Source organism: Bos indicus, chromosome 16 (genome assembly GCF_029378745.1).
Source record: "Bos indicus isolate NIAB-ARS_2022 breed Sahiwal x Tharparkar chromosome 16, NIAB-ARS_B.indTharparkar_mat_pri_1.0, whole genome shotgun sequence".
Taxonomy (NCBI): domain Eukaryota; kingdom Metazoa; phylum Chordata; class Mammalia; order Artiodactyla; family Bovidae; genus Bos; species Bos indicus.
Genome location: NC_091775.1, coordinates 7301846 through 7329646, shown reverse-complemented (window position 1 = coordinate 7329646; position 27801 = coordinate 7301846). Strand labels below are relative to the sequence as shown.

The window sequence follows — 27801 nt, the reverse complement described above, 5'->3', positions numbered from 1 at the left end:
GCTTTTAATATAAAATATTTTTATAAACTAAGCCCCATGTCATGGCACGTGACACCCACTTTGGTCCCAAGGTGAGGGATTCAGACAGGGTGCACTGGGGATGGCTATTTCTGCTCTAGGATGTTGGGGTCTCAGGAGAGGAGACTCACCAGTTGGGGTTGATACTAACACTAGGAGCTGGACTCCACTGGAGGTGACGTCACTGCCACGTCTGCAGCTGAAGCTGGGCTTGCTGGCAGAGCTTCAGGAAGCCTCCCCACGAGGCCTGGGCTTCCTCCTAGAAGGCAGAACCACAGAGCTCATTGTGGGTGGTGGATGGCTCCAGCAGGAGGTTGACCTGAGTGGCTCATGGCCTTTTCAGGCTTAACTGTGGACATTACACAGTGTTATTTCCAGGACATCTGTCAGTGATAAGTAAGCCCTCATTACTCTGTATCAACTCTTGTTAAAGGAAAGGGCCTAGACCCACATCTAAGTGGGTGAAACATAAAAGAAATTGCATAGGTGTTAAGATTTGTACCTGTACATATCAGTTTAAAAATAATAGCAACACATGAAAGGATGCTCAGCATCATTAATCATCAGGGAAATGCAGATTAAAAAAACAAACAATGAGGTATACAAAAAACAAATGTTGGTGAGGATACTGAGAAAAGTGAATCCTCCCACACTGTTGGTGGGTATGTAAATTGCAACAGACACTACAGAAAACAGTATAAAGCTTCGTCAACAAAATAAAAATAGAGCTACCATATGATCTAGCAGTTCTACTCCTGAGTATATATTTGAAGAAAACCAAAACCACTAGTTCAAAAACGTACATGAAGCCCACTGTTCAAAGCAGTATTATTCACAGTTGCCAAGATATGAAAGTAACCTAAGTATCCAGCAGCCAATGAATGGATAAAGAAGATGTTATGTGTGTGTGTGTATATATTCACATATGTGTGTATATATATATATATACACACACACACACATATATATATTCACAGACATACAATAGAATGCTGCTGCTGCTGCTGCTAAGTCACTTCAGTCGTGTCCGACTCTGTGCGACCCCATAGACGGCAGCCCACCAGGCTCCCCCATCCCCTGGGATTCTCCAGGCAAGAACACTGGAGTGGGTTGCCATTTCCTTCTCCAATGAATGAAAGTGAAAAGTAAAAGTGAAGTCACTCAGTCATGTCCGATCCTTCGCGACCCCATGGACTGTAGCCTACCAGGCTCCTCCGTCCATGGGATTTCCCAGGCAAGAGTACCGGAGTGGGTTGCCATTGCCTTCTCCTTAGCACTGTTAATACGGAAGAATAAGATCACACACAGATATATACCTTGCTACTTTTCCTAACCCCTTTCTGATTAAACAGATCTAAACACACACACACACAGTAATTCAGGTTAGGCCATCCGTGTTGTTGTTGAATTCTCCAAATTCACCACCTAACACCTCAGTTTATGTCCACTTCCTTGACTTCCTCACTGTTCCTGGCAGGCACATCCACACAGGGGCGCCTTTGCTTTAGACATCTTCTCTGCCTGCCGAGTTCATCCCCAAGACTTATATCTGTCATTGAGCAAATAAAGATTTTAAAAACTAAGATCAATCTCTGGCCATTTTGTTGCCCAATCATATCTTCTTTTGTCAGTCATATTAAGAGTTTTTAATATGTCTCTGCTGATTGATCATTTGCAATAGAGGTCAAAATTGCAATTATTTAAGTCCACAGGTTGCTTTAGAGGGCAATAAAACAGAAAATTGACACTGTTTGATCTTTTTCACAGTCGTTCCTTTATGGAAGCTTACCTTTTGTAATGAAAATGTACTACTAAACCGCTTTGACATTTTCCTTAATGTGCACAAAAACAGATATACACAATAGATCAGAATAGAATGGAAAATAAACTTTAAAATGTCATTGTGGAATATCGTGAAGTGCTCTGAATATTTACCATTGTAAGAAAATGTCCAAGAATAGTGCATATGGAAAGTATTTCTAAATTGTACACAATTTATTAAAAAAAAATAAACCACCATTCGCTATCTTTTAAAAAAAGAAAATATCCAAAAAGGTGTTGGTAATTTTTCTTAATCTGTTTTCAATATTGTTTGAAAAAAGGGTTTGAAATTTTAACAGAAATATAGATCAATGGAACAAAATAGAAAGTCCAGAGATAAATCCACGCACATATGGACACCTTATCTTTGACAAAAGAGGCAAGAATATACAATGGAGAAAAGACAATCTCTTTTTAACAAGTGGTGCTGGGAAAACTGGTCAACCACTTGTAAAAGGATGAAACTAGAACACTTTCTAACACCATACACAAAAATAAACTCAAAATGGATTAAAGATCTAAACGTAAGACCAGAAACTAGAGGAAAACACAGGCAAAACACTCTCCAACATAAATCATAGCAGGATCCTCTATGACCCACCTCCCAGACTAATGGAAATAAAAGCAAAAATAAACAAATGGGACCTAATTAAACTTAACAGCTTTTGTACAATGAAGGAACCTATAAGCAAAGTGGAAAGACAGCCTTTAGAATGGGAGAAAATAATAGCAAACAAAGCAACTGACAATTAATCTCAAAAATATACAAGCAACTCCTGCAGCTCAATTCCAGAAAAATAAATGACCCAATCAAAAAATCGGCCAAAGAACTAAACAGTTCTCCAAAGAAGACACACAGATGACTAACAAACACATGAAAGGATGCTCAACATCACTCATTATCAGAGAAATGCAAATCAAAACCACAATGAAGTACTATCTCATGCTGGTCAGAGTGGCTGCTATCCAGAAATCTACAGACAATAAATGCTGGAGAGGGTGTGGAGAAAAAGGAACCCTCTTAGACTGTTGGTGGGAATACAAACTAGTATACCACTATGGAGAGCAGCGTGGAGATTCCTTAAAAAACTGGAAATAGAATTGCCATATGACCCAGCAATCCCACTGCTGGGCATACACATCAAGAAAATCAGAATTGAAAGAGACATGTGTACCCCAATGTTCATCGCAGCACTGTTTATAATAGCCAGGACATTGAAGCAAACCAGATGTCCATCAGCAGACGAGTGGATAAAAAAGCAGTGGTACATGTACACAATGGAATATTACTCAGCCATTAAAAAGAATACATTTGAATCAGTCCTAATGAGGTGGATGAAACTGGAGCCTATTATACAGAGTGAAGTCAGCCAGAATGAAAAACACCAATACAGTATACTAATGCATACATATGGAATTTAGAAAGATGGTAATGATAACCCTATATGCGAGACAGCAAAAGAGACACAGATGTATAGAACAGTGTTTTGGACTCTGTGGGAGAAGGTGAGAGTGGGATGATCTGAGAGAATAGCACTGCAACATGTATATTATCGTATGTGAAATAGACCACCAGCCCAGGTCTATGCATGAGACAGGGTGTTCAGGGCTGGTGCACTGGGATGACCCAGAGGGATGGGATGGGGAGGGAAGTGGGAGGGGGGCTTCAGGATGGGGAACACACTATGACTGATTCATGTCAATGTATGACAAAATCACTACAATATTGGAAAGTTAATTAGCCTCCAATTAAAGTAAATAAATTTAAAGAATAAATAAATAAACTGGAAAGTATATCATAAAAAATAAAATTTAATATGATAAATATAATATCATTTATGAGATGGCGTTGACTTACAAACTACAAAAGTATGTTTCACTCTATTTTATATATTAGTTTAATATTAAAAAAGAATCACTGGTCCTTTGGCTCTGACCAATCAGATAAAAAATTCTGACTTTTTTTTTAATCTATCTAGTTTTTGTATGGTTGTATGATAGGCAAGTATAAGGGAAATATTTACCTTAAAGATACTACTGTTGTTGAAATTAACTTTTCTTAGAAATTTGCTTTTCACTGCCAAGATAAGAACCCAAAGTAGTACAGGGAATTATTATTTGATTTTTTTTGTTTGTTTTTTCCAGTGGTATTCCTCAGAATAGTTGGAAATTCCCCAGATTTATAAAATATCAATATGAAAAATATAATAACTATTCTATAAATCTAATTGCATAGGAATTGAAAAATATCCTCCGTTCATTAAAACATTTTAGGAACGGAGAGTTTATAAGGGGTTATCTCTTGAATGTGGGAGAAAAATTATGCCCCACATTCCACAACCAAAAATAACATTATTGAGGACACACGGCATTACTCAGTGTCATGATAAGGCTGAAAATTCACAGGACAAATTCTATGAAAAAGTTAAGCATTTATGATACTTATATATAGTAAACCTATATATGTAGTAAATATGTATATAGTACAAAATCCATTAGCTCTAAAATTTGGTAGTGTAAATGAAAATTTTGATGTGATAGAAAAACTCCTAAATATGATGTCTGTGACAAGCACAACTTAGTTCTGAGGTTTAACAATGTTTCAGAAGGGAGGTGGGGTTATTTTCTTATTTTTATTTTTTTGCCACACCTTGTGGCTTGCAGGGTCTTAGTTGCTTGACCAAGGATCGAATCCTGGGCCTGGGCAGTGAAAGTTCAGAGTCCTAACCATTGGACCACTGAGGAAGTCCTCTAATGTCTTAACAATGCTCATATGAAACTGGCCACATTTAGGACATATAACTACTGACAGTTCTCCCAAAATGGTCAAAGCTGTAGACCCTTAATTTAACTGAGGTGGCAACATTTTTCAAGGCCGTGAAACGTAAGTCAGTTCCCTGCATAAGGGTCTTAGAGTTACTCTCCATTAGAAAATTAAAACAGAAGACATACTGTTTGTAATAATTAAGTCTCTGAACTTTGTGCCCTCTTAGGGTCAGGCCACAGGCTATTCAGTTGTTGTAGGTGAATCAGGGTACCAGGAACAATCTGTTTATATATTGAAATTAAGATGCTTAGCTATGGCATCTTCCAGAGAGAGTGGAAATTTTAAGAATTCATTTTATTGAATTGTTTTTTTTTTATATTTTAATTTAATTGGAGAACAATTATTTTACAATATTGTATTGGTTTTGCCATACATCAACATGAATCTGCCATGGGTGTACACGTGTTCCCCATCCTGAGTCCCCCCTCCCCTCTTCCTCCCCATACCATCCCTCTGGGTCATCCCAGTGCATCGGCCCCAAGCATCCTGTATCATGCATTGATTTTACAAAAGATCAATAAAGGGTCTGATCTTTACAAAACTATTTTTATATTTCTCATTTCATATTACAATAGTATTGTGAATTTATTGCACAACATTTTTGGAAAATAGAAACAAAAAACCCCAAATTAAATCACTGACACATCTACTGCATTAAAACTACTGTTAACATTCAGTTTCATACATATTCAACATTTTGTATGCATTTTAAAATATATACTTTACTTTCTTATGAGAATATTATTTCATTAGCATCTTGGGAACCATCTTCTCATTGTTTTTCTGCCTCACTGATTGCTATTTTTAATTTTTTTAAACAACCTGTTTATTTATTTTTTACTACAATGTTGTATTGGTTTTGCCATACATCAACATGCATCCGCCACGGGTGTACACGTGTTCCCCATCCTGAACCCCCCTCCCACCTACCTCCCCATCCCATCCCTCTGGGTCATCCCAGTGCACCAGCCCCAAGCTTCCTGTATCCTAAATCAAACCTGGACTGGCGATTCGTTTCTTATATGATATTGTACATGTTTTAATGCCATTCTCCCAAATCAACCCCCCCTCCCTCTCCCACAGAGTCCAAAACACTGTTCTATACATCAGTGTCTCTTTTGCTGTCTTGCATACAGGGTTGTCATTACCATGTTTCTAAATTCCATATATAGGCTTTAGTACACTGTATTGGTGTTTTTCTTTCTGGCTTACTTCACTCTGTATAATAGGCTCCAGTTTCATCCATCTCATTAGAACTGATTCAAATATATTCTTTTTAATGGCTGAGTAATACTTCATTGTGTATATATACCACAGCTTTCTTATCCATTCATCTGCTGATGGACATCTAGGTTGCTTCCATGTCTTGGCTATTATAAACAGTGCTGCAACGTACATTGGGGTACACGTGTCTTCTTTCAATTCTGGTTTCCTCAGTGTGTATGCCCAGCAATGGGATTGCTGGGTCGTATGGCAATTCTATTTCCAGTTTTTTAAGGTATCTCCACACTGTTCTCCATAGTGGCTGTACTAGTCTGCATTCCCACCAACAGTGTAAGAGGGTTCCCTTTTCTCCACACCCTCTCAAGCATTGACTGCTTGTAGACTTTTGGATCACAGCCATTCTGACTGGCATGAAATGGTACCTCATTGTGGTTTTGCTTTGCATTTCTCTAATAATGAGTGATGTTGAGCATCTTTTCATGTGTTTGTTAGCCATCTGTATGTCTTCTTTGCAGAAATGTCTATTTAGATCTTTGGCCCATTTTTTGATTGGGTCGTTTATTTTTCTGGAATTGAGCTGCAGAAGTTGCTTGTATATTTTTGAGATTAGTTGTTTGTCAGTTGCTTCATTTGCTATTATTTTCTCCCATTCTGAAGGCTGTCTTTTCACCTTGCTTATAGTTTCTTTTGTTGTGCAGAAGCTTTAAATTTAATTAGATCCCATTTATTTTTGCTTTTATTTCCAATATTCTGAGAGGTGGGTCATAGAGGATCCTGTTGTGATGTATGTCAGAGAGCATTTTGCTTATGTTCTCCTTTAAGATTTTTATAGTTTCTGGTCTTATGTTTAGATCTTTAATCCATTTTGAGTTTATTTTTTTGTGTATGGTGTTAGAAAGTGTTCCAGTTTCATTATTTTACAAGTGGTTGACCAGTTTTCCCAGCACCACTTGTTAAAGAGACTGTCTTTTCTCCACTGTATATTCTTGCCTCCTTTGTCAAAGATAAGGTGTCCATAGGTGTGTGGGTTTATCTCTGGGCTTTCTATTTTGTTCCATTGATCTATATTTCTGTCTTTGTGCCAGTACCATACTGTCTTGATAACTGTGGCTTTGTTGTAGAGCCTGAAGTCAGGCAGGTTGATTCCTCCAGTTCCATTCTTCTTTCTCAAGACTGCTTTGGCTATTCGAGGTTTTTTGTATTTCCATACAAATTGTGAAATTATTTGTTGTAGCTCTGTGAAAAATACCGTTGGTAGATTGATAGGGATTGCATCGAATCTATAGATTGCTTTGGGTAGTATACTCATTTCACTATATTGATTCTTCCGATCCATGAGCATGGTATATTTCTCCATCTACTAGTTTCCTCTTTGCTTTCTTTCATCAGTGTTTTATAGTTTTCTATATATAGGTCTTTAGTTTCTTTAGGTAGATATATTCCTAAGTATTTTATTCTTTTCATTGCAATGGTGAATGGAATTGTTTCCTTAATTTCTTTTTTTTTTTTAATTAATTTTATTCTATTCTCAAACTTTACATAATTGTATTAGTTCTGCCAAACATCAAAATGAATCCACCACGGGTATACATGTGTTCCCCATCCTGAACCCCCCTCCCTCCTCCCTCCCCACACCATCCCTCTGGGTCGTCCCAGTGCACCAGCCCCAAGCATCCAGTATCGTGCATTGAACCTGGACTGGCATCTTGTTTCATACATGATATTTTACATGTTTCAATGCCATTCTCCCAAATCTTCCCATCCTCTCCCTCTCCCACAGAGTCCATAAGACTGTTCTATACGTCAGTGTCTCTTTTGCTGTCTCGTATACAGGGTTATCGTTACCATAATTCTAAATTCCATATATATGCGTTAGTATACTGTATTGGTGTTTTTCCTTCTGGCTTACTTCACTCTGTATAATAGGCTCCAGTTTCATCCACCTCATTAGAACTGATTCAAATGTATTCTTTTTAATGGCTGAGTAATACTCCATTGTGTATATGTACCACTGCTTTCTTATCCATTCATCTGCTGATGGACATCTAGGTTGCTTCCATGTCCTGGCTATTATAAACAGTGCTGCGATGAACATTGGGGTACACGTGTCTCTTTCCCTTCTGGTTTCCTCAGTGTGTATGCCCAGCAGTGGGATTGCTGGATCATAAGGCAGTTCTATTTCCAGTTTTTTAAGGAATCTCCACACTGTTCTCCATAGTGGCTGTACTAGTTTGCATTCCCACCAACAGTGTAAGAGGGTTCCCTTTTCTCCACACCCTCTCCAGCATTTATTATTTGTAGACTTTTGGATTGCAGCCATTCTAACTGGTGTGAAATGGTACCTCATAGTGGTTTTGATTTGCATTTCTCTGATAATGAGTGATGTTGAGCATCTTTTCATGTGTTTGTTAGCCATCTGTATGTCTTCTTTGGAGAAATGTCTATTTAGATCTTTGGCCCATTTTTTGATTGGGTCATTTATTTTTCTGGAGTTGAGCGGTAGGAGTTGTTGTATATTTTTGAGATTAGTTGTTTGTCGGTTGCTTCATTTGCTATTATTTTCTCCCATTCTGAAGGCTGTCTTTTCACCTTGCTAATAGTTTCCTTTGATGTGCAGAAGCTTTTAAGTTTAATTAGGTCCCATTTGTTTATTTTTGCTTTTATTTCCAATATTCTGGGAGGTGGGTCATAGAGGATCCTGCTGTGATGTATGTCAGAGAGTGTTTTGCCTATGTTCCCCTCTAGGAGTTTTATAGTTTCTGGTCTTACGTTGAGATCTTTAATCCATTTTGAGTTTATTTTTGTATATGGTGTTAGAAAGTGTTCTCGTTTCATTCTTTTACAAGTGGTTGACCAGATTTCCCAGCACCACTTGTTAAAGAGATTGTCTTTAATCCATTGTAAAGCAATTTATAGATTCAATGCAATCCCTATAAAGCTAACAACAGTATTCATCACAGAGCTAGAACAAATAATTTCACAATTTGTATGGAAATACAAAAAACCTCGAATAGCCAAAGCGATCTTGAGAAAGAAAAATGGAACTGGAGGAATCAACCTACCTGACTTCAGGCTCTACTACAAAGCCACAGTTATCAAGACAGTATGGTACTGGCACAAAGATAGAAATATAGATCAATGGAACAAAATAGAAAGCCCAGAGATAAATCCACGCACATATGTTTCCTTAATTTCTCTATTTTCTCATTATTAGTGCATAGGAATGCAAGGGATTTCTGTGTGTTGATTTTATATCCTGCAACTTTACTATATTCATTGATTAGCTCTAGTAATTTTCTGGTGCAGTCTTTAGGGTTTCCTATGTAGAGGATCATGTCATCTGCAAACAGTGAGAGTTTTACTTCTTCTTTTCCAATTTGGATTCCTTTTATTTCTTTTTCTGCTCTGATTGCTGTGGCCAAAACTTCCAAAACTATGTTGAATAGTAGTGGTGAGAGTGGGCAACTTTGTCTTTTTCCTGACCTTAGGGGAAAGGCTTTCAATTTTTCACCATTGAGGATGTTTGCTGTGGGTTTGTCATATATAGCTTTTATTATGTTGAGGTATGTTCCTTCTATTCCTGCTTTTTGGAGAGTTTTTATCATAAATGGATGTTGAATTTTATCAAAGGCTTTCTCTGCATCTATTGAAATAATCATATGGCTTTTATTTTTCAATTTGTTAATGTGGTGTATTACATTGATTGATTTGCAGATAGTGAAGAATCCTTGCATCCCTGGGATAAAGCCCACTTGGTCATGGTGTATGATCTTTATAATGTGTTGTTGGATTCTGATTGCTAGAATTTAAAAATAAATACAGGATCAAAACCTTGAACTTGCAACTTCATTTATTATATTGAACTCAGTTTCATCAAGTCAAAGCCATGATCAAACAAAATTACAAAGTAGTGGGGGACCTACAACTGTGAAGTTACTGAATTACAATTTAAATAGTGTAGTGATAGCTGTATATGGTAATACTGCAGCAATGGAGGAATGTTATCATTATGTGAGAGTTTTCCTTACAATTAAAATTAATATAATTACCAATATTCTGTCTATATTTGGAATTATTTACATTCTAAATGGCTTCCTCTTGACAAAAAATGAAGTTATTTTATACAATTAAATAATAAAAGAGTTTAGTACAGGCCAGATACTCATTGCTATTTATATGTTCCAGAATAATCTAAGTCTAATTACTGTAACAACTCTGTGAGGTATATCTTATTATTAAGGCTACTGAAAAAAGTGAAAGTCACTTATTGCTGTCCAACTCTTTGTTGACCCCATGGACTAAAACCTCTGTATACTGGATTCACCAAAGAACACTGGAATGGGTTGCCATTCCATTCTCCAGGGGATCTTCCAGATCTAGGGTACAAACCCAGGTCTTGTACACTGCAGGTGGATTCTTTAGCATCTGAGCTCTTTACTGTGGAAACCCATAAAGTTACTGAAGCACATGTTAAACAGCTAACCTAATGTCACCAAGGAGTAAAAGGTAGAGTTAGAATTTGAACCTAAGAAACCAGGTTCTAGGATTAAAGTTTTCAGGTACTACACTATAGCTACAATAATAAATACAAAAATAAGGTCTAAAGTAAAGTAAGAAAGAATGATAAATTCATTTCTTTTAAAAGCAGATACCACTATGCAAATTATCAGAGTGGCTAAACTCCAATAAACAGAAAGTCCCAAATATTAGTGAAGATACAGAGCAACAGGAACTCAATTTATTAACTGTTATTGGAATGTAAAATGGTACAAGCACTTTATGGGCTTCTTATGAAGCTAAATATAGGCTACCTATCATGTAATACAGCAGTCACACTCCTAGTGAATTATCCAAATGCACTGAAAACATGAAAGCTTCCACACAGATGTTCAGAGCAACTTTATTCATAATTGCCAAAAATTAGAAGTAATCAAGTTGTCCTTCAGTAAGTGAATAAACTGTGACGCATTCATACAATAGATTATTATTTGGTAAGTAAAGGAATGAGAAACTGAGCCTTGAAAGAAATGGAGAAGGTTTAAAGAGCTATTACTAAGTGAGAGAAGTCATTCTCAAAATCCTGAATAAAAAAGGATGCTTTCACCTCTATGACATTCTGGAAAAGGCCAAGCTCTACAGGTGTTGAAAAGATCAGGGATTGCCAGAAGTTTGGTGGAAGAGTTTGGTGGAAGGGGAGGAGAGAGAGGGAAGAGTAAGTGCAGCCCAGGGATCTTCAGGGTCCTAAAACTATCTATACAACATTACAATGGTGGACACATGGCATGATGCATTTGTCAAAACCCACAAAACTGTACAACAGGAAGAGTGATGCCTAACATAAATTATGGTGCTTACTTAATAATCATGTGACAACATTGGTCCATCAGTTTTAAAAATTATAATCAAAAATAAAGAAATGTAATTAACAAAAGTGCTTCTTGTGTTAGAAATAATCTCTAATAACATGAATTACTTTTGTGCACAGAAATTCAGTAAAAGAAGCAATACTTATTACAAGGGATTGGTTCACCCATTCCTGGTGGCTGATTAAAGAAGAGAACTTTGGCAAGGCATACAGCCAGGAGCTAAAAATCATGACTGGAAACTATATGAAATGAAGCCTGGAATCTTTGGATATAAAAAGGATCTATCCTTTTTTAACAGAATTTCCAATGTGGCTCAATGCTAAGGAAGCCGCCTGCTAATGCAGGAGACCTGGGTTGATCCCTGCGTCAGGAAGATCCCCTAGAAAAGGAAATAGCAATCTGCTTCAGGATTCTTGGCTGGGAAACCCCATGAACAGAGGAGCCTGGTGGGCTTTCATTCATGGGGTCACGAAAGACTCAGACACGTCTTAGCGACTAACACGCACACACCCTCTTTTAAAGGCCTTTTGATTAATTAAATTTGGCCCACCCAAGATGATATATCTTTTAATAAAACTGACTGCTTAGGCCTGATTCATTAAATCAATTTCACTGCAGCTTCAAAATTCCTACACAGCAGTGAAAAGATGAGTGTGTAACTAGGTCATTAGGAGGTGTGTGTGTATGTGCACTATAAAACAGTTATTTCAAAGCCTCCTTGAAGTTTCACAGGAGTGTAGCTCTTACAGCCTACCTGATGTAGAAACACACTAGAAAGGGAATTCTGCACGATTTACTTCAGAAGCAAAGCTGTGTGGGAAACCATGACGGTGGATATAGCAGTCATGGTAGTCTGGGGGGAAGCACTGTGGACAAGGAAAGCAAATTCATTTTCTGAGCAAGTGTATTTTCCAGGAAAAGCAAGATGTTACCCAATTCGATAAAGAAAGGGATTTAATGTAGTCAGCCTGCCACCAGGTAGCTGGCTGATCACCTCAGAGAACTCAGGGTCAGTCTCCATTGTTGGGATAAGGACACTCAACAGAGTCAACAGCCAGGCCAGCCTTGGGGGTGGAATTCAGCATTGCTAAGCTCATGCTGATCCCATCCTTGTCACCAGGACTGCTTTGTTCATGAGTCATTGAGCAAAGACAGAGGTGGCTGAGCAGGATGCTCACAGACATTCATAGTAGAAGCTGTCTTAGTCACTTGATTGCTCAAGTACCTCTTTTTTTGTTTGGTTGGTTGGTTTTCTTTTTACTAATTCACATGGAACACAAATATCTTCCTTTCCTGTTTCCAAAGACATCTACCTACAGACCATCTTCAAGACTCTTTTTCCATGAATCTTACAATTGTGCCCATGATCATTCCACCAAACCATTGGCCACATTTCATGAATTGGTATCAAGCTGGTCATTTGGCATTTCGCCTTATAGGCAAAAGCAAACAGGCAATTATCCTGACTGAAGCTCTGCCTTTTACTGAAAAACAAGTCCCTATGCCCAACTTACAGGGAGGCTAAACAAGAACAGAAGGTCAGGGTGTGGAGCCCAGAAAGATGTACTGAGGGCCCTGCAAGGACAGGAGTGGCTCATGCCTTAAAAACCTCAAACTGCCTGAAAGCCCTCAGTGAAGCCCTTTCCTAGAAAGCTGAGGCAGGAGCATGGTGAGGTGTTTAAACATCTTGGTGTCAGAGCTCCAGATCTGGAGGCCAGGTCACGGTCAGGTAACTGTTCCCGTAAATAACGAAAGCTAACACTCGTTAGTTTCTGTTCTGACAAGAAAGGGCAGGTCCTGGGGCACGACTTATCCTGCAGGGTCCAGTCCTGGCAGAGTCAGAGCTCAGCTGGCAGCACCCTCAACGCTGGGTCCTCAGACCCTGCTCAGCTGTCATTGCTGAGGGAGCCAGGCGCCAAATGCAACTGGCCCTCAGGCTCCTCAGGCCAGCCACGTGTGGGGTGTGGGAGCAGGTCTTGGAGATGGCATCCAGGGCAGATGGTGCAGCCAGAAGGTGGCAGAGGTGGGGAGAAGGTCACTGCCTCCTCAAGGCCTGGGCGCGGCCAGTAGAGGCCGCATTGAGGGCTCTGGAGGTCAACAGGACACAGACCCCCATATGTCCCCTGGGTCCCCAGATCACCATTGGTCTGAGGCTGGATGAACTGGAGCACCCTGGAGGGGAGGCCAGGATTGACTCTTACCTCACTGTCCATGTGACAAGCCCTGCTCCGCTGACCTTTCCTGGTTGTCCCCACTAATGGTCACTCACTGACAGTTGCTTCCTTGGGGGGAGGAGCCCATTGAAAATGGCTGAACAGGACTTGCTGCCTGGTAACAGGGTGCAGAGTAATAGCTCACAGGTACAGTTGTGCTGAGGTCTGCTCTTGGCTGTGCTCTGTTACAAGTCTCCTGGTCGAGTCTCCATTCAGCCCTGTCCTTTAGAGGTACCCCCAGATAGAAACTAGGTGGCCACATCTGTCAGCTTTGGGTGGTCTCTTTATATCCCACAGTACTGTCTTTATTGGGCTCAAGAATGTGATATATGAATTGGAGCCATGGACATGTGAGCTACCTCCTTCACACAAGCTACTTTTCCCTCAGCCCTGCTCAAGCCCTGTCTCCTTCATTCCCACTTTCATTTGATAATGGAGCACTGTCACACATGCCTGACTTTGTGCCTTGGTAGGTCAGAATATCTTGCCTCATGATGAACAGGAATAGAAAAATAAATAATAATAAGAAGAAGATGCAAAATGATTTAAACATCCTATTTCTACTCACATGTACAATCAATACTCATTATGAGTCAGAGAATATTCAGCACCGAGCTGAAGCTTAATGTCTATAGGTAGCAGACAGACAGGAAGACTGCAGCAGACTGGAAGCCCAGGGGCACCAGCTGCAACTGCTCTGCCACTTAAGTCCCATGGGTCAGCAGATCTAATGGAGCTCGAAGTATTACTGGCAGATAGAGAGGTTGTTCAGTGCCACTGCCATCACCGACTCGATGGACATGAGCTTGAGCAAGCTCTGGGAGGTGGTGATGGACAGGGAAGCCTGGCAAGCTGCAGTCGATGGGGTCACAAAGAGTCAGACATGACTGTGCAAATGAACTGAACTGAACTGGAGTACATTGTCAGTTGTTTGGAACAATTACTTTGTTTTATGTTATATACAATTGTAATGAAGAAATTAGTAAAAATGCTATGTGAGATATAAAATAAATTTTAAAAGATATGAACTCTGAAATTAGGCTGTTTGGGTATGAATCTTTAGTTTACCATTTACTTGGTCTGTATCCTAGGAGTGGTTAGTCATCCTTTTCCTATCTTGTCTTCCTAATCTGAGACATAACATCTATTTCATAAAACTGTTGTGAAGAATAAATTATGTGTGTGTGTTTAAACTAGTTGCTACATCTAATGAGTATAAATGTAATTATTATTATTCTTGTACACAAGGGAAAATATACAAAAGAAATTACAGAATTAGATTTCAATACAGAAAATAGGTGAGCAAGTAACTTTGTTAAGTATAATTAAATGTACTTTTACAGTAAAAAATAAAATAACTGATAAGACATAATAAATATCACTTCTTTTGATCAAATATGAACCCAAACTTTCTGATATAAGACAGAAATGTGACCAAGAAGAACAGAAAGAACATGACTTGCTTTTCTCTACAGAGCTAACTAGAGTGTACTTTTCTATAAGAGTCCTGTGTCTATACAGACCTTACAAAAGGTATGGACTCACACCAGTCCAGATGAAAGAAAGAGACACCAAGAGTCCTGTCTGAGAAATCATGCAAACCACATTAATTCTATGAAAAGGAGTAAGGCACATATCCAAGAGCAGACGATTTTAAAACAAGAAATCTCATTTTTATAGAAAGAAACATAAAAATTGGATAACACTCATTCACCCTTAGATAACAAATTTTGTGGATCTAAATTAATATAGTTAATCTTCCACTTTCAAGTAGAAATTTTGTTTACATTCCATCTTTTGATATGCATAAAAAGTACTGACTAAAACTTTTATTTTAGAACATCTATATAATGTAGAAAATAATCATTTTATGGAATATTTTTAACTTTTGTTTTTTGAAGTCACACAGCCTAACCAAAATAAAACAAGCTATTATTTATTGCTTGGTAAGGGAAATCTGCATTGCTGTCACACCTAATTTCCCTAAGAAAGTTAAATGTTGTTATTCCGGAGACGTCATGGCTGACATTAGTTTAGGATAATGAGGGTGTGTAATTTGTTTTGCGTAGATCAGCACTGTTGCAAGTAATGAATGAAGTTCTCAGGTGGGTCAGTGGTAAAGAATCTGCCTGCCAATGCAAGCGACACAGGAGAACTGGGTTTGATCCCTAGGTCAGGAAGATCCCCTGGAGGAGGAAGTGGTAACTCACTTCAGTATTCTTGCTGGAAACATCCACGGACAGAGGAGCCTGGAGGGCTGCAGTCCTTGATGTCACAATCAAACACACAGCATGCACTCACGCAGAATAGTACATACAAGCAGCCATTATATATTCCAGTCCAGTGCTAAATTATGTTTTCTTAAAACTGAATTATCTGATGAGAGTAATCCAACTACAGGCCACTGTATTATGTAAGAAATAATCAGGTTAACATTATAACACAGTTCTTAAACTTGAATATACTTTTTAACTGTTAATGTAGCAATTTTACAGTTTAAGCTTAAGTTTACAGTTTTACAATGCTTAATGTCAAAGAATTGTATCCATTTACTTATAAATGTTTATCATCTTAAGAATGCATTCCAACTTGTGACAGTTTGTAACAAATGTCACAAGTCTGATCCTTGTTTTTCTTAGTCATAAAGGTAAGGTATTTGACTAGGTAGTTCTTACTGTGGAACAAACATCAGAATTCATGAATAGCTGAATACACTTATCACATAAACACTAATGATAGATAAAAGCTGAAGCTGAATCTTCCCAAAGAATATCAGTTCCTCATAGCATTTCAATCTCCAGTCCTGTCTGTACAGGCCAAAGTGAGAGGCACCAGTTTTCTGGTTCCTATAACGCATTTTGTAAATTTAAGTAAATTAATTTTTATGTCACTGTCATTTTTCCAAAAGAAAAAAAAGAAATAAAATATATGTAACAGAAACAGTTCAAACTAAAAAATGAAGTTGCTGATATACTATATATACTAGTACATATGATTACACAAGCAATGCTATTGAGAAGTTATCCACAAAACTAGAAAACATAACATTTTCTAATCTAAATAAATCAGCATAGATTAAAATGTCATTAATGCTGCATAAAAATTCTCAATGGTTCCTCAAAATCATAAATTTGAAGGCAATATGTCATAGAATGACCCTTTGTATACAGTTTAGGCTACCTATTATATTGTCAAGGTATATTGTACTTATTTCCAATAATTGAAAATTGCTTTTTCTACTGGATTCTGAAGCAGTTTTGAAACTCAGCCCAAACAACTGGCACAGTACAGAAAGTTATTTCTAGCTTTGATGTTGCCCTTTATTTAAAATCAGAGCAACTATAAACATGAAGAAAGCTAAAAAGGACAGTTGGGTTCATATATGAAATAAATCCGAAAACAGGGAATTTGTCTATCACATAAGTATTACTCCTTCTTGGTTGGTATGCTAATTTATTGTTAGGATTATGGGGACCTCAGGTTAACTTAATACTCGAAGTCAGTATTTCCACTTCTATCAGTGAATAAAAGAAGGGAAAATAAGTAAGTACTACTAAACATATCTCCCTGGATTGGGAAGATCCCCTGGAGGAGGAAATGTCAGCCCACTCCAGTACTCTTGCCTGGAAAATTCCATGGACAGAGCAGCCTGGTGGGCACAGTTCATGGGGACCCTAAGGGTTGGACACGACTGTGTGACTTAGCAATCACTCTCTCAAACATGTCTTAAGGCTGGAATTCCTTATGAGCTAATTAATTTCAAAATGCCAAACAGAAGAAAAGAAAAAATCCAAAAGCTCTTGCTGAAAATGAACTCTCAACAAAAGGTAAAACAAAACAATAAGAAATGCAATCTTGAAAATCCCAATGAAGTTGACAGCTAAACATTGATTTCTGATAAAATTAACCTGTAAAGAGCAACATTTCAAAGTCTTGAAATAAGTCTGAAAATGATGTTCAAAATTACATCTGAAAGCATAACTTATATCTAAATGAGTAATAAACTATGGAATAAAATAGAGAGAAATTAAACTACACTAGATCAGACATCTAGATTCAGTACTAATAATACTTTTGTAGTTCTTGAAATTACTGGTAAAGGTTCATTTTCTAACTATGCTTCAATATAGCATCAGAGTTAAAAACGGACTGTAAAAAGAAACAAACTCTGAATACGTTTTATTAATTATTTTATAGTTATTATTTACCACGAATTAAGCTTATTAAAAACATGCCAGGTTAGAAAAATTGAAAAAGACACATGTACCCCACTGTTTATTAGAGTACTATTTACAATAGCTAGAACATGGAAGCAATCTAGATGTCTACGGACAGATGAATAGATAAAGAAGCTGTGGTACATATATAAAATGGAAGATTATTCCATCATAAAAGGAACACTTGACTCCTTTCTAATAAGATGAATAAACCTAGAGCCTATTACAGAGTGAAGCAAGTCAGAAAGAGAAAGATAAACATGGTATCCTAACATTGTGTGGATCACAATAAACAGTGGAAAATTCTGAAAGAGATGGGAATACCAGGCCATCTGACCTGCCTCTTGAGAAACCTATATGCAGGTGAGGAAGCCACAGTTAGAACTGGACATGGAACAACAGACTGGTTCCAAAGAGGAAAAGGAGTACGTCAAGGCTGTCACCCTGCTTATTTAACTTATATACACAGTACATCATGAGAAATGCTGGGCTGGAAGAAGCACAAGCTGGAATCAAGATTGCCGGGAGAAATATCAATAACCTCAGATATGCAGATGACATCACCCTTACGGCAGAAAGTGAAGAGGAACTAAAAAGCCTCTTGATGAAAGTGAAATAGGAGAGTGAAAAAGTTGGCTTAAAGCTTAACATTCAGAAAACAAAGATCATGGCATCTGGTCCCATCAGTTCATGGGAAACAGATGGGGAAACAGGAAATAGTGTCAGACTTTATTTTTTGGGGCTCCAAAATCACTGCAGATGGTGACTGCAGCCATGAATTTAAAAGACGCTTACTCCCTGGAAGAAAAGTTATGACCAACCTAGATAGCATATTCAAAAGCAGAGACAGTACTTTGCCAACAAAGGTCCGTCTAGTCAAAGCTATGGTTTTTCCAGCGGTCATGTATGGATGTGAGAGTTGGACTGTGAAGAAAGCTGAGCACCGAAGAATTGATGCTTTTGAACTGTGGTGTTGGAGAAGACTCTTGAGAGTCCCTTGGACTGCAAGGAGATCCAACCAGTCCATTCTAAAGGATATCAGTCCTGGGTGTTCTTTGGAAGGAATGATGCTAAAGATGAAACTCCAGTACTTTGGCCACCTCATGCCAAGATTTGACTCATTGGAAAAGACTTTCATGCTGGGAGGTATTGGGGGCAGGAGGAGAAAGGGACCACAGAGGATAAGATGGCTGGATGACATCACCGATTCGATGGACATGAGTTTGAATGAACTCCGGGTGTTGGTGATAGACACGGAGGCCTGGCATGCTGCAATTCATGGGGTCGCAAAGAGTCGGACACTGTTGAGCGACTGAACTGAACTGAACACATATATATGGAATCTAGAAAGATGGTACTGATGGAGTTATTTTCAGAGCAGCAATGCAGATACAGACATAGAGAACAGACTTATGGAAATGGGGAGAAGGGAGGAGGGAGAGGGTGGGATATATTGAGAGAGTAACATGGAAACTTACATTACCACGTGTAAAATAGATAGTTTGCTGTATGGCTCAGGGAACTCAAAAAGGGGCTCTGTATCAACCTAGAGGGGTGGTTTGGGGAGGGAGATGGGAGGGAGGTTCAAGAGGGAAAGGACATATGTATACCTACAGCTGATTCATGTTGATGTTTGGCAGAAACCAACAAATTCTGAAAAGCAAATATCCTTCTTTAAAAATAAATTAATTAAATAAACAAGCAAATTCAAAACATGCCAGGTGTTAGGGATTTCCCTGGAGATCCAGTGGTTAGGTCTCTCAGCTTCCACTGAAGCAGCACAGGTTCGATCTCTCGTTGGGTAACTAAAATTCCGCATGCCACTTAGTATGGCCAAAAGGTTATATATAGATAGATGGATAGATAGATAGATAGATTGTGTTAAGGAATAAAAAGATTTATTAAATAAATTAATTAAATAAACATGCCAAGTTAGTTCTCTATAAATTCTGAATATAAAAACTCGAAAAAAGTGATCAGAAAATGAAAAATCATAAGAATAATATAACACATAAAATATTAACAAACCACTTTTAAATTGCTCAGAAGTAACACTGAAGTTTAAAACAAAAATGTGCTCATGCAAAAATAAAGGTGATAAGTGCTACAGTAACAATATCACTAATAGAAATTATTTTTCCTAAATAATCTCCAAAATAAACATAATTCCAATCAAAAAGAGAGAAGTACAAAGGGGGAACCCATCTACTATACATTTAAAATATAAAATAACACTGGCTTCCCTGGTGGCTCAGATGGTAAAGAATCTGCCTGCAGTGCGGGAGACCTGGGTTCAAGCCCTGGTTTGGGAAGATCCCCTGGAGCAGGGCATGGCAACCCACTCCAGTATTCTTGCTTGGAGAATCCCCATAGACAGAGGACCCCGGCAGGCTACAGTCCATGGGGTCACAAAGAGTCAGACTCGACTGAGTGACTAAGCACACACACAGAAGAAAATAATTTATTTTTAAAGAACTGACCTTAAATACTATGACAAATATGCAATGTAACTAAATCACCAATGTTAGTCTCAAAGATACACATTAAATGTGCACACACAAAAAGGGAAAAGACCAAGAGCATAACTGATGCAAAATTTGGATTGGCAGGTAATCTGCAGAAGAATAATCAAAATAGTCAGAAAACAAATAAAAGAATAATCAATCGCATTGATGATCAGGAATATTCAAATTAAAAGATTATATGATACCTTTGTCCACCTATAATATGGATTTAAAATAGTCTAAAATACTAATTTTTAAGGCTGAGTGCTGAAGAATTGATGTTTTTGAACTGTGGCACTGGAGAAGACTTCAAGAATATCAAGTCAGTCAATCCTAAAGGAAATCAGTCCTGAATATTCATTGGAGGACTGATGCTGAAGCTGAAGCTCCAATACTTTGGCCACATGATGTGAAGAGCTGACTCCTTAGAAAAGACCCTGATCTTGGGAAAGTTTGAAAGCAGGAATAGAAGGGGACAACAGAGGACGAGATGGTTGGATGGTATCATCAACTCAATGGACGTGAGTTTTAGTAAGCTACAGGAGATGGTGAAGGACAGGGAAGCCTGGTGTGCTGCAGTCCATGGGGTTGCAAAAAGTCAGACACAACTGAGCGACTGAACAACAAGGACAATGATACTGCTGCTGCTGCTGCTAAGTCACTTCAGTCGTGTCCGACTCTGTGCAACCCCATAGACGGCAGCCCACCAGGCTCCACCGTCCCTGGGATTCTCCAGGAAAGAACACTGGAGTGGGTTGCCATTTCCTTCTCCAATGTGTGAAAGTGAAAAGTGAAAGGAAGTCACTCAGTCTCGACCCCATGGACTGCAGCCCACCAGGCTCTTCCATCCATGGGATTTTCCAGGCAAGACTACTGGAGTGGGTTGCCATTGCCTTCTCCAGACAATGATACTACTATACCCTTACTTGATATTGATTTAAAATAGTCTAAAAATTTATTCTTTTATAAAAATGTAAAGGAAACTCTAACACACTGCTTGCATATAAATAGAAATATTTTACGATACTTTAGATTACATTTGGCTAATATCTGAGAAAGTTTAAGATGCCCTTGTATATGATCCCAAAACTCCACTTCCAGGTATATACCCTAGAATTGCTTTTATATAAAGACTTAAGTACAAAAATGTTCACAAAAGAATCTCTTAGGTTGGAAAAATTAGCATCAGTGTTGCAGTGAATACTGAATATGCATTAAATAGAATAGTGTGGAATGCTTCCATTGACCTCTTATTTCTCTCTGGTTCCCCAGGATAATTGTGATCTTTTTCTTTCACAAGATTTGACACCTAGCCTATGTGTTCACAGGTCATTCTCAGAAGAGATGAATACTGGTTTAAACTAACCACACATCTGTGGACATTCATCTTTCTTCTTCTTTTCCTTCTAAGTCACCATGAATTCAGTATATCTCCAGTCCCATCAATGGAATTGCCCTTTGGGGAAGCTGGACATGGAAGTAATTAAAAATGATCTTTATCAGTTTCATGACATCATGTAGCTGTCTTTTAAATTGGGCACTCATTTGTACATAAACTAGAAAAGATATGTACAAGTTAGGGTCTTGCCTGCAACTGTTTCCCCACCCACAAATTTACACAACAGGCTGATATTCCCAAGGACTGCATCTGAGACTCTGACAAGGATTGGGCTAGCCATCAGACTGCTCAGTAGTTATATAATGCAATATTTTATGTATTTTAAAAACATCACTAATGAGAATGTTACAGCAAAGGGAACTCTACTTATTGATCTGTGATGAGCTGAATAACAAGGAAGTACAAAAGGGAGGGGATGTATATGTAAGTATGCTGATTCACATTGCTATACATTACAAACTAACACAGCATTGAAAAGCAACCACATTCCAATGAAACTTTTTAAAAAATCACAAAAAAAGAATGCTAGGATCAAAATTTTTATACAAACTAACACAGCATTGAAAAGCAACCACATTCCAATGAAACTTTTTAAAAAATCACAAAAAAAGAATGCTAGGATCAAAATTTTTATCAACTAGATCACCTTCAAATATGAGGGGATAATTCATATATTTGTGTGTGTGAATATACACATATATATACACATCTGTCTATCCCTGGTGGCTCAGACGATAAAGCTTCTGCCTGCAATGCGGGCGACCTGGGTTCAATGCCTCGGTTGGGAAGATCTCCTGGAGAAGGAAATAGCAACCCCCTCCTATATTCTTGCCTGGAAAATCCCATGGACGGTGAAACCTGGTAGGCTACAGTCTATATGGTCGCAAAGAGTTGGACACGACTGAGTGACTTCACTTTCTTTCTTTCACTTTACACATCTGTATATATATATGTGTGTGTGCGTGTGCGTGTGTGTGTGTGTGTGTATATATATATATGTTTCTCAGACACTTTCTTCTTCAGAAGAGTTACCCCATAAATATTTGCATTTAAATTTATATTTGAAGGAGTAATGAGAAGAAAAATTACACAACTACATGGATGTTAAGTTATATGAGAATTAACATGACCAAATATATAATAATTTGTTTTCTTGAAAAATTAAGGATAAAAAGAGACAAAATAGAAACCATATGCTACGGAAGTGATTTCAGGAAAGGGACCCTTAAAGCTGGAATCGGGAATACATTGTCTAATTTGGTTAGGTTAGAGGATGGCAATGGTTTATTTTGCACAGAACTGGGAGAGTGGAAGTCAATGTAATTCAGCGGCAAACAACAGCAGCAGCCACAAAACTTATCCCTTGTACTCTTCTGGAATCATGCTATAGGTTTTGGGCCAAAGAACATCTTCTGTGGGCACGCTCAGAGTCTCTAATTTCTTGGAAATGCAGAAAACACATCTATCTGAATTTAAGTTCTCCATTTTAATCATGAGAATAGCAATATTATAATGTAATTTCAAATGTTCATTGACTTGAAATTTCTAGTTTGGATTGGGAAAGAAGGCCCTGAGAATGAGTTGTAACTTTGATAGACTCCTGTCAACCTGCTTACCTCCCATCTCTCTTCCACCCCTTCTCCCTCTTTTGGGGAGATTAGAGGACCCTTCCGTTCCTTGTTTTGTCATTAAGTCATGTCCAACTCATTGGTGATCCTATGGACTATAGCCTCCTAGGTTTCTATGTCCATGAGATTTCCCAGGCAAGAAGACTGAGGAGGGTTACCATTTTCTTCTCCAGGGATCTTCCCAACCCACAGACTGAAGCGGATCAGCCTGCTTGGCAGGCTGATTCTTTACCATTGAACCATCTGGGAAGCCCTAGAGGTCTGCATAATGGACATGAGTTTGGGTAAACTCCGGCAGTTGATGATGGACAGGGAGGCCTAGCGTGCTGCAGTTCATGGGGTCGCAGAGTCAGACACGACCGAGTGTCTTCTCCGTCTGTCATGTCTAACTCCTTGTAATCCCATGGAGTGCAGCACATGAGGTTTCCTTGTCCATGACCAACTCCTGGAGCTTGCTCAAACGCATGTCCATTGAGTCAATGATGCCATCCTACCATCTCATCCTCTTTTGTCCCCTTCTCCTCCTGCTTTCCATCCTTCCCAATATCAGGGCCTTTTCCAATTAGTTGGTGCTCCACATCAGGTGGCCAAAGTATTAGAGCTTCAGCCTCCGCATCAGTCCTTCCAAAGAATATTCAGGACTGATTTTTTTTTAGGATGGATTAGTTGGATCTCCTTGAGCTCTCAAGGTCTTGAGAGTTCAAGGGACTCTCAAGAGTGTATATACATACATACATTTTCAGAGAATATTGTATTTTTCAAAATATTAACATACATCATCATAGCCATCAATACAACTATCTGATTAAGTAGTTTCTTTATTATAAAGATTAGTAAACACAATTTTTGGAGAAGGCAATGGCACCCCACTCCAGGACTCTTGCCTGGAAAATCCCATGGACGGAGGAGCCTAGTAGGTTGCAGTCCATGGGGTGGCTAAGAGTCAGACACTACTGAGCGACTTCACTTTCACTTTTCACTTTCATGCATTAGAGAAGGAAATGGCAACCCACTCCAGTGTTCCTGCCTGAAGAATCCCAGGGACAGAGGAGCCCGGTACATCAATTGCTGGTATCATCATCATTTACCACCAGATATCAAGGCTCTTATAAACCATTGGTAAAGAAGATTGTGAAGCATTAGTGTAAAAATAGGAAGAAAAAAAATGGCCAGTAAAACAGAAGCCAGACAAACATACATTAATACTTCACAAAGTTATGTTATGTGTAAGAAATGCTCCACTGCAGTGAAGTGAGAGGAAATTGTACTATTTTTAAGAAATTGAATGAGTTTGTTTAAATAAGTACACAGAAAAAATAATAATAATGTAACCACCTACCTCATACTAAGGGCTTCCCAGGTGGCTCAGTGGTAATGATCCACCTGCCAAGCAGGAGACAGGGGACACAGGTTCTATTTCTGGGTTGGGAAGATCCCTTGGAGGAGGAAATGGCAACCCATTCCAGTATTCTTGCCTGGAAAATTACATGGACAGAGGAGGTTGGAGGGCTATAGTCCATGGGGTCACAAAGAGTTGGACTTAGTGACTAAACAACAACAGCAACCTCACACTAAACACATAAATATATTCTAGATAGATTTTAGATATAAGTGCAAATAAAAATAGAATTGTCTCTTAGAAGATAAAGCATAAGGAAACATTTTCAAAATCTTGGAGTAGGAATTTTCTCTTATCCAGGATTTGAAAAGTAATAACTACACAGGAAAATATAAGGAACTGAAATATATTATGAATAAGAACTTCTGCTTACCAAATGCATTTTCTGAGTAAATACACAGGACAAAGTATGAATAAAGTTATTTGAAATATATATTATTCTAAGAAAAGACTCATGGTCCCAATTATAAAGAAGTTTAATGTACTAATAAGGCAAATAACCCAACAAAAGTTGGCAAAAGAACGTGATGACCCAAAAGCTTACTTGCATAATATCATTAGTCATCAGGAAAAATATGTATTCAAGAAAATTAGAAAAAAAAAAAAGAAAATTAGGACCCATTACATACTCAACAGGATGAATAAAACAAAAAAGAAAAAAAATTACCAAAAGGTGATGAATGTATTAAACACCTGAAATTCATCTCTGTTACTATTTGGAGTGTAAATCTGTAGTATACGTTAGGAAAACAAAGCAGCAAAATATCTTTATATTCATGAAACAAATTCAAATCATTCTACTCAGTCAGCTGATAGTATATAAAAGGGTGAGCGGTTCCAACCTGCCTCTCAAAATCCTTTAACAGGTGTGGACGTGTTTTTGTTTAAAAATAGCAATATTCCTACTTGAAAACTAGGTGGTCGGCCGTGACTCAGTCTTTCTGATCACCAGACAGCGCACGTGCCCCTGTCCCCCGGCCCTCCCTGTGCGTGTTTGTTGCTCTTCCCCGTCACTTCCAGCTTTTCCCCGCTCCCGGCCCACCCCACATAGGTGACCGCCCAGTGCCCCCTTACCCTGTTTAGGACCTAACCGGTCTTGCCTCATGTGGTGTCCTTCCCTGGCCTTCATGGCTGGTGGTGTCTCCGGGCACAGAAGTGCCCTCGGTCCCCGAGGGGGGAAGCTGGGCACAGCAAGTTGCCTGTGAGGGTCGTGGAGGCACCGGTACATGGCGGGAAAGTGCTCTCCCGGGCCAGTTGTGGTTCTGGGTGTTGGCGGTGGTGGGCGCAAGCCCCGATCCGGGGGCTCCATGGGGGCCAGGAAGGTCAGTAGACATCCTGGGTGCCAGGGGACCGCTCCTGTGCTGGAGGCTTCTTGTGGTGAGATTCCGTGTCCTGACGCAGAAGCAGCTTCGCTTCCGGGTCATTCAGAATGACTTCCAGGCCCCTCGCAGTAGCTGGCGGCCACCCCACCTCCACTGTCGGTTCTATGCCTCTGCCGTGTCTATGCCACGTGGGCCTACGTGGCAGCACTTCATTGGTGCCTCGTCTGTCCTGTCCTCTGATCCCTGGGGCTGCGCCCTGGTGCGTCTCGCTTCCCTGGCCCGCCTTCCCCCGTCTCCATTGCCCTTTGCCTCCTTCTGTCCGCTGATGTTGTCGCGTGCTGGACCAGGAAGAGCGCCTGAGCCCCCGGCGCGACGCCCCCTGCGGTGCCCTTGTCCAAGTGTGCGCAGGTCACCGGCTTGCTGCTGCTAAGTCACTTCAGTCGAGTCTGACTCTGTGCGACCCCATAGATGGCAGCCCACCAGGCTCCCCCGTCCCTGGGATTCACCAGGCAAGAACACTGGAGTGGGTTGCCATTTCCTTCTCCAATGCATGAAAGTGAAAAGTGAAAGGGAAGTTGCTCAGTTGTGTCCAACTCTTCGGGACCCCATGGACTGCAGCCTACCAGGCTCCTCTGTCCATGGGATTTTCCAGGCAAGAGTACTGGAGTGGAGTGACATGCCTATACCACCACCCCTGGGGGGGGGGGGGGGTGGAAGTGAGGGTGCCACAGCTGTCCCTGATGTGCCCGGCTGGTGTCCGTAGCCCCACTTCCGGCCCACCGGGCCCTCGAGGAGGGTCTCCCCATCAGAACTTTGGGGAAGGATGCTGCGTCCCTCGTGGATTGAGCGTGGGGGATCCTTCGGCCTCCCCATGGGAGGAGCGGATCACCCGGCCTCGGGTGGTTGCCCTCCCCCTTCTTCACCTCCTGGAGTTTTGCTGCCACTGCCCTTCACCCCACGCCTGCATACCAGGCGCCCTGTGCTCACTTGGGATACTCAGGTGGCGCAGTAGGAAAGAATCAGCCTGCTAATGCAGGCAGTTGCAAAAGATGCAAGTTCGATCCCTGAGTGGGGGAGATGCCCTGGAGGAGGAAATGGCAACCCCCTCCTGTATTCTTGCCTGGAAAATCCCTTGGACAGAGGAGTCTGGCGGGCTGCAGTCCAAGGGGTCGTAGAGTCGGAGAGGTGGACACGACTGAGCACATGCACATATACACATGAGAAAAAAGAAGAGAATCCCAGTTACAACTCAACTGTTGTGTAAAGATTTTTGTAATTGGCTTTCCAGAAATGCCACCTTTAGTAGCTGACTTAGTAGAAGGAGGACCCGGATTACACAGGAGGGTTGAGAAAGTGGCTCCGGTATCCAGTAGGAATTTAACAGGATGGCCTCCTCTAGTTAGAGTCACCTGAGGCTCCTGTGTGGTAATGAGGACAGAAGCCAAAGTGGGAAGCCCTGGGCCCCGTGAATCTTGATCTTGTGTCTGAGTTTCTGACCCCTGAAACCTACGTCCCTGGGGATATTACTCTCCCAGTGATCTCCCTTGCAAGTGGGGCAGGGCCTTGGTGGTGGCCTCTGCTTGCCTTGGGGGCATTGTCCCTTAAAGTGTCCATCCTTGCCACAACAAAAACAGACGCCAGGTTTCTGCTTGTGTCCTCCCACATTTGTAGCCCTAAAGTTAACTCCCTGTAGGGCCATAATGAGAGCTTCGGCCTTTCTCTTATCTCTATTCTCTTTTTCTTTAGGTTCTTCCTGATTTCTGTTTAAGAATACTGATGTGGCAGCTCTTAACCAGTGTAGGGTAAGGGAGTCAGAGGAGGCGAGGTTCGGAAAAAGAAGGAGACCGGCACTTTAGGGAACGG

The 27801-nt window shown here is 39.8% G+C and overlaps 1 long non-coding RNA gene across 1 annotated transcript; it reads right to left on the bottom strand.

Moving 5' to 3' along the window:
* Positions 1–129: 129 nt before the first annotated feature.
* LOC139176545 (uncharacterized) lies at positions 130–25969 on the bottom strand. Its single transcript, XR_011561007.1, has 3 exons — positions 25691–25969; positions 24557–24692; positions 130–277 (listed from the first exon to the last, which is right to left on the bottom strand). It is a non-coding gene; the product is annotated as an uncharacterized lncRNA (long non-coding RNA).
* Positions 25970–27801: the final 1832 nt, after the last annotated feature.